A 9,298-nucleotide genomic window follows, 5' to 3' on the forward strand; every position below is an offset into this window, starting at 1 on the left:
GGACCCTGGAAATAGAATATGTTACCAGTAGCATTTCTGATAACCTCAGGCTATTTCAGGGAAAGTCAAAGGACAGTCTGAAGAAATAAAGTGGAATAGTCATCCCACAGTGACAGGAATGGTGATATAGAATTCCTCACTCTTTTCTGATGATTTTCCCTTCTAATGATCAGCAACTGCTGGCTCATTAACTGTGGGGCAGAGAGGACTGTAGGTAGTAAATTGGATTTGCAGTCATGAAAAATACATTCCTTGCTTTGGCTGCCCCTGGACCAGGAGGGAGCCTCAGAAAACTAAGTCCTTACCCTAAGACCAGCAAATGGCTACCACTTCACTAATTCTACATTGAATTTGCATAATAAAAGGGAAATATTTCCTGATTCCTCCCCAATAAAATTATAACATGTCCCTCTAAAATGTTTTAATTTCTATCCAATTAAATATAGATAATCAAATTTGGAATAATGCTTAATTTTTTTCAAATGTCTTTTTGTGCTATTTGGCTCCTCTCACACTACTATGGAAGTAAACTATTGGCCAGAAAAGAATGGTGCAGAATGAATCACCCTCTAGATGCTCCTCCTTTGAAGCCAACACACTTTGCTGCCGACTCAGACATACTTCTTACCCACATTGGTCTTCTTTAATCTTAGTTCAAGTCTGCAGCAAAGGAAAAAAAATAACTTGACATTCACTTACTCAAACTGTTAGGAAGAAAATGAAGGCTCATTATCACGGAGAGAAAGTGAATGTCTTCACTTCCAGTCACCTAGGAGTTCTTAGTGAAAGAGATTTAATTTTTTTGAAAGCAAGTGTAAAAAAGCAACCCGGAGATGATTCAGTTTGTTTTTAAATGGGGGTCTGCATTTAGAAGTTTCTCTTCCCTCCAAAAAGTGAGTCAGATTGGTATGGAGAATTACATTTGGATCATTTTATATTCATTTTTGGTTGTGTACATTTTAGAACTATATATATATATATATATATATATATATATATATATATATATATATATATATATATTATCTTCACTGGCAGTGATTTTTGTCTTTTTCCATGTGTCTGTTCATCTACAACCTTGGGAGCTTTATCATAATATAATCCTATAACACAGGATTTAATATCACATAGTATCCCTTGTAGGCAGGTAACCTGTTCTGAGTGGCAGTGAGTGAAGTCGCTGATACCTTTTTTTCATCCTAGCTGCTCAGAGGGAGTTAGTGAAGGGTAGTTTCAGTGAGAATTAAGTTAGGATTGGCTTAATCAAGCAATGACACTAGTCTAAGAAATAGAGCAGACCTTCTGTTGTCTGACTTTGATTCCATGGAAGAAATACTATGTGACCTAGAACCTGAAGAATGATGTGCTTTACACAGAATGCAGAGAATTATAAACAAGCCCCAGAAGGATCAAGAAATAAGTAATAGACCATAGAAAGGGAAGGAAAATAAGGAGAGGGGGGAAAAGAATGATATAGTGACAAGAGCACTGAATTTAAAGCCAGTAGACCTGAGTTTGAATCCCAATAATTTCTTTGGACCTCAGCCTCTCATTTGGAAGAAGAAGAAGAAAGGAGGTAGAGAAGGAGGAGGAGGAGGAGGAAGAAGAAGAAGAAGAAGAAGAAGAAGAAGAAGAAGAAGAAGAAGAAGAAATATTTTTGTAATGTCATTATATTCCAGGTACTCTGCTATACTCAATAAATACTATGTAATTTGTCACAACCACCCTGGAAAGGAGGTGCTATCATTATTCCCATTTTTAGTCAAAGAAACTAGGGTAAACTAGGGTAAATGAATTGTTCAAGTAAATGTCTGAAATGGAATTTCTGACTTCAATTCTTCCTGACTCCAAACCTAATCCTCTCTCCTCTGCATCATCTATCTACAAGATTAAGTTACTTACACCAAGTCAGTCAACATTTATTAGGTGTCTACTATGAAAACCAGGCACTGTATTAAGTACAGGAGCTATATATCCTGTTCTCAAGGAGCTCACAGTCTAATAGTAAGAGACAGAATTTGAATGAGCGACCCAAGGTACTCTTACTTCTTACTGTCTTTCTCCTGTATCATAATGATTGATTGACTACCCTTCAAGAGTTGAAGTCCCTCAGGGAATGCTTGCCATCAGGTATTGAGAACTTTAGTCTGACCACATCAAAAGGAAACTTTGTTTCCAATGAAAATATAAGACAAACTCTCAACACATTATTTAAAATCTATAAAAATATTTGTAATATATAAAGAGAAAAGGCAAAAAGTTTATTGACAGTGCAAAGGGACATTTGTGTTTTAATTACAAAATATAGCATTTAATTGCAAGGTTTGGCAAAAATTAAATGATCAAGAAATCAAATTGAAAAACCATGTTTGACACCTTTCCTCCTTTCCTTAGCTCTGAGAGTCAGGCAGTATCTAATTGCTCTGTTTCCTCCAATAATAATCCCATAAATAACAAAAAAGTCTCAGTATAGTAATATTCCCCCTGTATCAGATAACTATCTTGACTGTTTATGTAGTCCATGCATTAATGTTAGTTCATGTTGGCTTTTTATTTCTTCAGAAGGAGACTCAGACAAATCCTCTTTGAGCTTTGCATGGAGCTCGATTTTGCAGCCAAAACAAATTAGTAAAGTCTAGAACTTTGTTTTCAGTATTCATCAAGTCTTTTCCAGCAAAATCTTTACTCATGTTCCAGATGTTGTGGTTTTCTTGCCCTCAGTTTATATTTCCCTGTGATTTGAAAAAGCCAACATCTTTTTTTGCTCTTAAAGATTTCTGGGAGAGACAGGAAAGGTTATAACATCTAGCCTGCTTGAGTCTTAGCTTATAGCCAGAATTCAGAGAATAACATCGTTACGGTTAGTGCTTTACCACTTCCGCTTGAATCCTTCCAGAGGCAGATCACTTCTTAGGACACTGACTAAACTGCATTAACTTTACAAAAATAACTTTTCCCAGAAGCAAACACTTGGCTCTTGTGCACTCTCTGTACATATGCAAAGGGAAGTAGAGAATTGAGAGTGTATCAATTTCACTTAATTTTAGCTAAAATATTTAACTGATTGAGACAGAAGCCACTGGGGCTTGAGCAATCAATGGAAATGCTTCTATTTCCCACTTCACTTTGTATACCAAGGAACTGTTGAAATTAATGTTGATATGCTAGCAGCAAGATAAGTCAAGCCCAAGTTGGTCAGTCACTAGCAGTACTAGTCACCTAAAAGATAGCACTGACAAGTACAAAACTGACTTCACTGCAGCTAAATTAGACAATTGATTTTTTACAGCCCTATATCAAGCAAAGCCATAGCAACCACATGGCTTCAGCATTCCCTTGAGCTAATATTGGCCTTCTTGGGACATATATAATTTGTAATTTTAGAATAAGTAAAATATTGGCAGCACATTAATGAACATTCTCAAATAGTAAATGTCCTGCATATCTGCCTTCTCTTAATTTAATATAGAATTTTTTTATAAATATAGCTTAATCTGCCTTTTGTTTTTTTAAAAAAAAACCTTCATATTTCTATAGTGTTTTAAAGTGGGTGATATACTTTCCTTACAATAACCCTATTAGATAAACGGTAAAAGTGTGTTTTTGTTTTTACTTTTGAGGAAATTGAGATTCAGAGAAATTAAATGACTTGTTTGTGGTCACACAACAAGTATCAAAGGCAAGACCCAGCTCTCCTGATTTCAGGTATAATATACTATTCATCACTTTTTCTGAGAGAATTCATATATTTTTATGACATGTCCTTGCTTTAGAATATCACAGATATATTTTACTCCATTTTGGTCATCTTATGAAGTCAACACATTAGAAGTTTTATTCTTTTCTAATGTTGTGTTTTGAAGACCACCATGTTCCTGCCTTTTAGGAGGTGTCCTAGTGTTCCATCTAACATTTTAATAAAAAGACAAATACATGCAGCACACCAAATTGTCTAATGTCAACACTTACCTCATTCAAAGGGAATGAGTCACAGAATCAGAACATGCACTACACCTCAACCACTTTCTCTTCCATAGTGTAGAGTTAGTCATCATTTTCTCTACAGAGCATTATCTTAGAAAGTCTAATTAGATATTTGTCTGAGAAAAATCACCTAATCTCTCTTAGCTTTATAAGGTTGTGATGGAGCCAACTTGAACCCACTCCAGAAAGTCAATTGTTAAATTTTCAGAATAAGTATTTACACCTCTATTAAACACTGCAAATCTATAAACTACAAATCAGGGCATAATTTGTTCTTTTGTTGATTGCTTAGGCTTAAGGAAGTGACAGAGAAAATGTTAATAGTGGCAGATTCAACTTAAAATATAGCTTTCTTTCCAGAAAGTCACTTGTTAACTATTTAGTAACACATCCCTGATAGTTGAATTTGATAACTCCTAAGATCTCTTATAGCTCTAATGCTATGATTCCAAAATCATATTCCTATTGATACAAAAATAGCAAAATCAGTATTTTCTTTGGTGTCCTCACACTGAATGAATTTCTACCAGTCTGCAAATATTAGATTCAAAAATTCCTTCATATATATATATATATATACCCAAACTCACTTTAATCACTATCTTTTCTAGTGAGAATAAAAAAAGGTTAAAGAGACATAGAAATAATCTAAACTCACACCTTTTCTGTACTCCTGATCCATCTAAAGATGAACATTTATTATTTTCTTTAAAAAAGTTTGGAAGCATTAATGCCATAATCATCTTCTATCATCTGTTCTAGGATTCATCTTAGGATTCATTCTCAGGAAACCTTTCTGCCAAAACATAAGACAATGACCTAATACAAATGAGTGAGTCATAGATGTTTTCCTCTTTTTTTCTACTTCTGACTTCTAAGGGAAAAGGTTCAGGGAGAACCAAAGAGGGAGTTCATGAGATAATCAGAGAAGGATAAAAAGAAAGTAGTTGGCAAATCAAGCAAACTAAATATGAAAAGTTAAATAGAAGAATTAGATAATTAAGTGAATCAATAGATGGTTAGTTGGGGTAAATTGGTAAAATTAAGACTAGAACAAGGCTAAGGGGGAAATGGTTATGATTCTGGTTATAGCTGTGATATTGGTGAAACACAGAAAAGGAATTCCAGAGGGGTTGTGAAGTTGTTATCATTGATTGTAAAAAACTGTTAACAGGGTGTTTAAGTGCTGAGGTATTGATACCCACAAATAGGTCCATTAAGGCTGAAAAACTCAAATGTGCATTGATTTACATATTATGTGGCATACCTTAGGTATCTCTGAAACTTGGAATGAATTCCTTAAATGAACAACAGTTTTGGGGGATCAAGAGTATAGGAAGGAAAGAAAAGAAATAAGCATTTTTGAGTGCCTTCCATGTTTACGTATCTTATCTCATTTGATCATGACAAGAACTTTGGGAGATAGGTGTTACTTTTTATCCCCATGGATAATGGGAATATAGGGAATATGAACAACAGACAAGAAATAGAGGCCCCGTGGATATGTAGGCTTGAATGGATTGAAATATGAGATGTTGGGAGAAATACCCACATCAATATGATCACAAATTCAATGGAATACCAGCAATATGCAAGATACTAGGCACTAATATTCTAAAGGTAAGTATTTAATATTTAAGATTAATTCTCTGGTGTATCCCAATTATAGCAATATTGTGTGATTATAATTTGCTTCTCATCAATGACTATAATTCATTCTCTGTATCTTCATTCCACCACCCATATGAGCAAAGCAGAATTGTAATAATTCAAAAATAAAAGTGAAATGAATCAGTTAGAGACATCTCCATTCCAAATGCCCATGCCAACTATTTGATCCCATCCTGTGGAGGATTCCAAGCTTATACTGGTTCAAACAACCACAGCTAGACATATTGTCCCTTCACCCCAACATAGTGATGTCACTTTGGTCCTTTTAAAGAATGAAGGATAACAACCAAACCCTACTCCCAGAAATCCATTTCATTCAATTCAATAAAAATTTAAGAAGCAACTATTTGCCAGTTGAGAGGTATCATGTAATAATGATCATAGAGAACTGACCTTTGAATCAGCAAGACCTTTGTTCAAACTGTGCCTCTAATATAATCTAGCTATTTGATTCTTTTTTTGAAATTTTTTTTTTTAGTTTTTGCAAGAGTTAAGTGGCTTGCTCAAGGTCACATGGCTAGGTAGTTATTAAGTGTCTGAGGCCAAGGCCAGACTTGAACTCAGGTACTCCTGACTCCAAGGCCAGTGCTCTATCCACTATGCCACCTAGCCACCCCTAGCTATTTGATTCTAGACAAGCCACTTAAACCTCTCAGTTCCTCCAGACAACTCTAAAATTAAGTTATAGAACAGTTTCAGACCTACAATGATAGGAAGTGTCTTTTTCTGAGAATTTTTTCCTATGCCGATGGAAAAAAATCACTATATATATATATATATATATATATATATATATAACCAGAAAATAAAGACAAAAATCAAAGTAGTCCCTGTCGTTGAGTTTGCCATATTGGAAGAAAATAACACATACACCAAAACACAAAAAGAATATAATTACAGAGATAGGAAGTATGATAGGTAGATAGATGATAGAGATGACAGAGATAGAGGTAAGACAGAAAAATATAGAGTGGATAAATGATTTGATAAACAGCTAGAAAAAGATAGATGATGAAGAGATGAAAGTTAAAGTTATCCTAAGTTAAAATATATCATTATGAAAATAATTTTGACTTTGTAGGCGACCCAAAAAGTTTTGGGGATCTTTTAGAGTACAAGCCCAGACTTTGAGAACCACTACTCTAAAATTATACATTACAGGGAAAATTCTGACCTGCATTGGCAGGAGATTTCTTCACTAGGGATTTCCCTCTACTAATGTAATTAAGGATAGTAGTTGGACCTTTGCTTTCAGAGGAGAACACTAAAACTGGGAGAATAATTTTTTACTAAGGAAAATAAGGAGGGCAGCTAGGTGGCGCAGTGGATACAGTACCGGCCCTGGAGTCAGGAGGACCTGAGTTCAAATCCGACCTCAGACACTTAATAATTACCTAGCTGTGTGGCCTTGGGCAAGCCACTTAACCCCACTGCTTTGCAAAAAAAAGAAAAGAAAAGAAAAGAAAAGAAAAGAAAAGGAAAGGAAAGGAAAGGAAAGGAAAGGAAAGGAAAGGAAAGGAAAGGTAAGGAAAGGAAAGGAAAGGAAAGGAAAGGAAAGGTAAGGAAAGGAAAGGAAAGGAAAGGAAAGGAAAGGAAAGGAAAGAAAAGAAAAAGAGAAGGGAAGGGAAGGGAAGGGAAGAGAAGAGAAGAAAAGAAAAGAAAAGAAAAGAGAAGAAAAGAAAAGAAAAGAGAAGAAAAGAGAAGAAAAGAGAAGAAAAGAAAAGAAAAGAGAAGAAAAGAAAAGAAAAGAAAAGAAAAGAAAAGAAAAGAAAAGAAAAAAATAAGGTGCAGGGATTTTAAGTGACCATGTCTAAACATGGCATAGGTAGTAAAGGATCTGAACCCAGAATCCAATATTCTTTTTACTGTCTTGAAGGAACTTTAGTTAAAAGATGAACACCATGGGAATTAAATGATATACTAAGACATATGTGCCCAAATGTTTTGCTCTTCTGGGCCACATTGTTCAACAAAAATTTATCAAAGGCTACATATAGAATTTAATATTTATTTATGAGTACAATGCAACTCATTACCAATTACATTAAATGTAATACATGAATGGGTTTTGAGGGTCACATGCAGTTCCCAGGCTGTGGGTTGGACTCACTTGTTAGGGGATGAGAATAGCCTAACAGGAAAGAGGATCAAAGTTCAAAATGGTATCTTTTCAATTTGTCACTTAATTATCATATGATGCTTTTTGAAAACTATTCCAACTCTTCATTGCCATTCCCATTCATTATTTGTCTTTTCTTCAAAGACATTCTTTCTGTGCTTGAAACATTCAAGAACTTCAGGAATAAGTTAAAAAATCAATATGAATCCTGGCTATTTTCAGGGTCATATCTTGGCAAAAGACCTAGAACAAAGTCAAATGGTCCTTCTCTTCTATTCAAACCTTTTTTTGTAAAATGTTATCCACTTTGCTAGAATGTGTGTCTCCCCCACCCCAGTGCCTTCTTGTCATTCTATTTCTCTCATCTGCAGTCAACACTGAGTTATCCTCCCAAGGATTCTGCACTTTAGGATAGTCTGCTGCAAGTTCTTTAAGCCCCAAGTGGATTTTCCCTGACACCCAGCATATTCCTGAGTTGCCTTTGCTGCCAAAAGCAAATCTGTGTTCTGGGAATGCAATCTTATGTTTACTTGCACAAAACATAATTAGGAACATAAATCTGCTACCAATGAAATCATATACAATGTTCTAAAGCCAAAGAGAAATTATTTGGGGATTATCTGTAGTTTTGAGTTTTCCATCCAACTACTCTCATCCACTAACATGGAAAATTGAGAGTTGATTTTATGACAGTAAACTTAATGACAATAATGTCTATTAAAGAGGAATGTCTAGGAGGAAGAATGTTGAAGTGAAGAGTGTAAAAGCAGGCCATGCAGTGGATATAAGACTGGACTTGGAAGATCTGAGTTCAAATTTTTGCCTGACACTTACTGGCTGTGTGACCCTGGATAAGTGTTTAACATCTGTTTACTTCAGTTTTTAATTTTTTTTTCTTCTTTTAAAGGTTTGTTTTTAAGTATTTTAATACCAATATGTTTGAATGTATTAAATACGCTTACACTTTACATAATCTTAACATCAAAACATGTTCATATTTTCTTCAAAATTTAGGTATTATTCCACATCAAAATCACCTTCAAAAGTTGCCTCTTTTTCCCCTTTTCAATATACTTGGAATTCCATTTGAGTAATCTCATCCATCTTTCCACTGGGAAAATTGAAAGCTATCTAGTGGCATTGTAAGGATCTGCTTAGGCTCCTTATACTTGATATGAATGATAGATCCCATCTTGCTTTACCGATATCATTGGATACAACTGAATATAATCTTTCCTAATATTCAAATGAGAGATGTCTGGAGGATGTATGCAGGTGATGTGAAGTGAGAAAGGTGATCTTCCCTAAATTCTGCTGTAGCAAACAAATCACTTGTTTCAGTTTTTTTTTTAATTTTAAAATGGGGATAATAGCAGATTCCCTTCCATCATTATACACATGCTATGCTACTTGTAATCATTTCTTTCAATGCATTTTTCTGCAGCTGTTCTTCTATGATCGGATTCTCTTATGCTTTATATGTCTCTGAAATGTGTGAGCTGCCTTCAGTCAGGAATTTGCAAG

This window comes from Macrotis lagotis, chromosome 1, assembly GCF_037893015.1.
Source record: "Macrotis lagotis isolate mMagLag1 chromosome 1, bilby.v1.9.chrom.fasta, whole genome shotgun sequence".
Taxonomy (NCBI): Eukaryota; Metazoa; Chordata; class Mammalia; order Peramelemorphia; family Peramelidae; genus Macrotis; species Macrotis lagotis.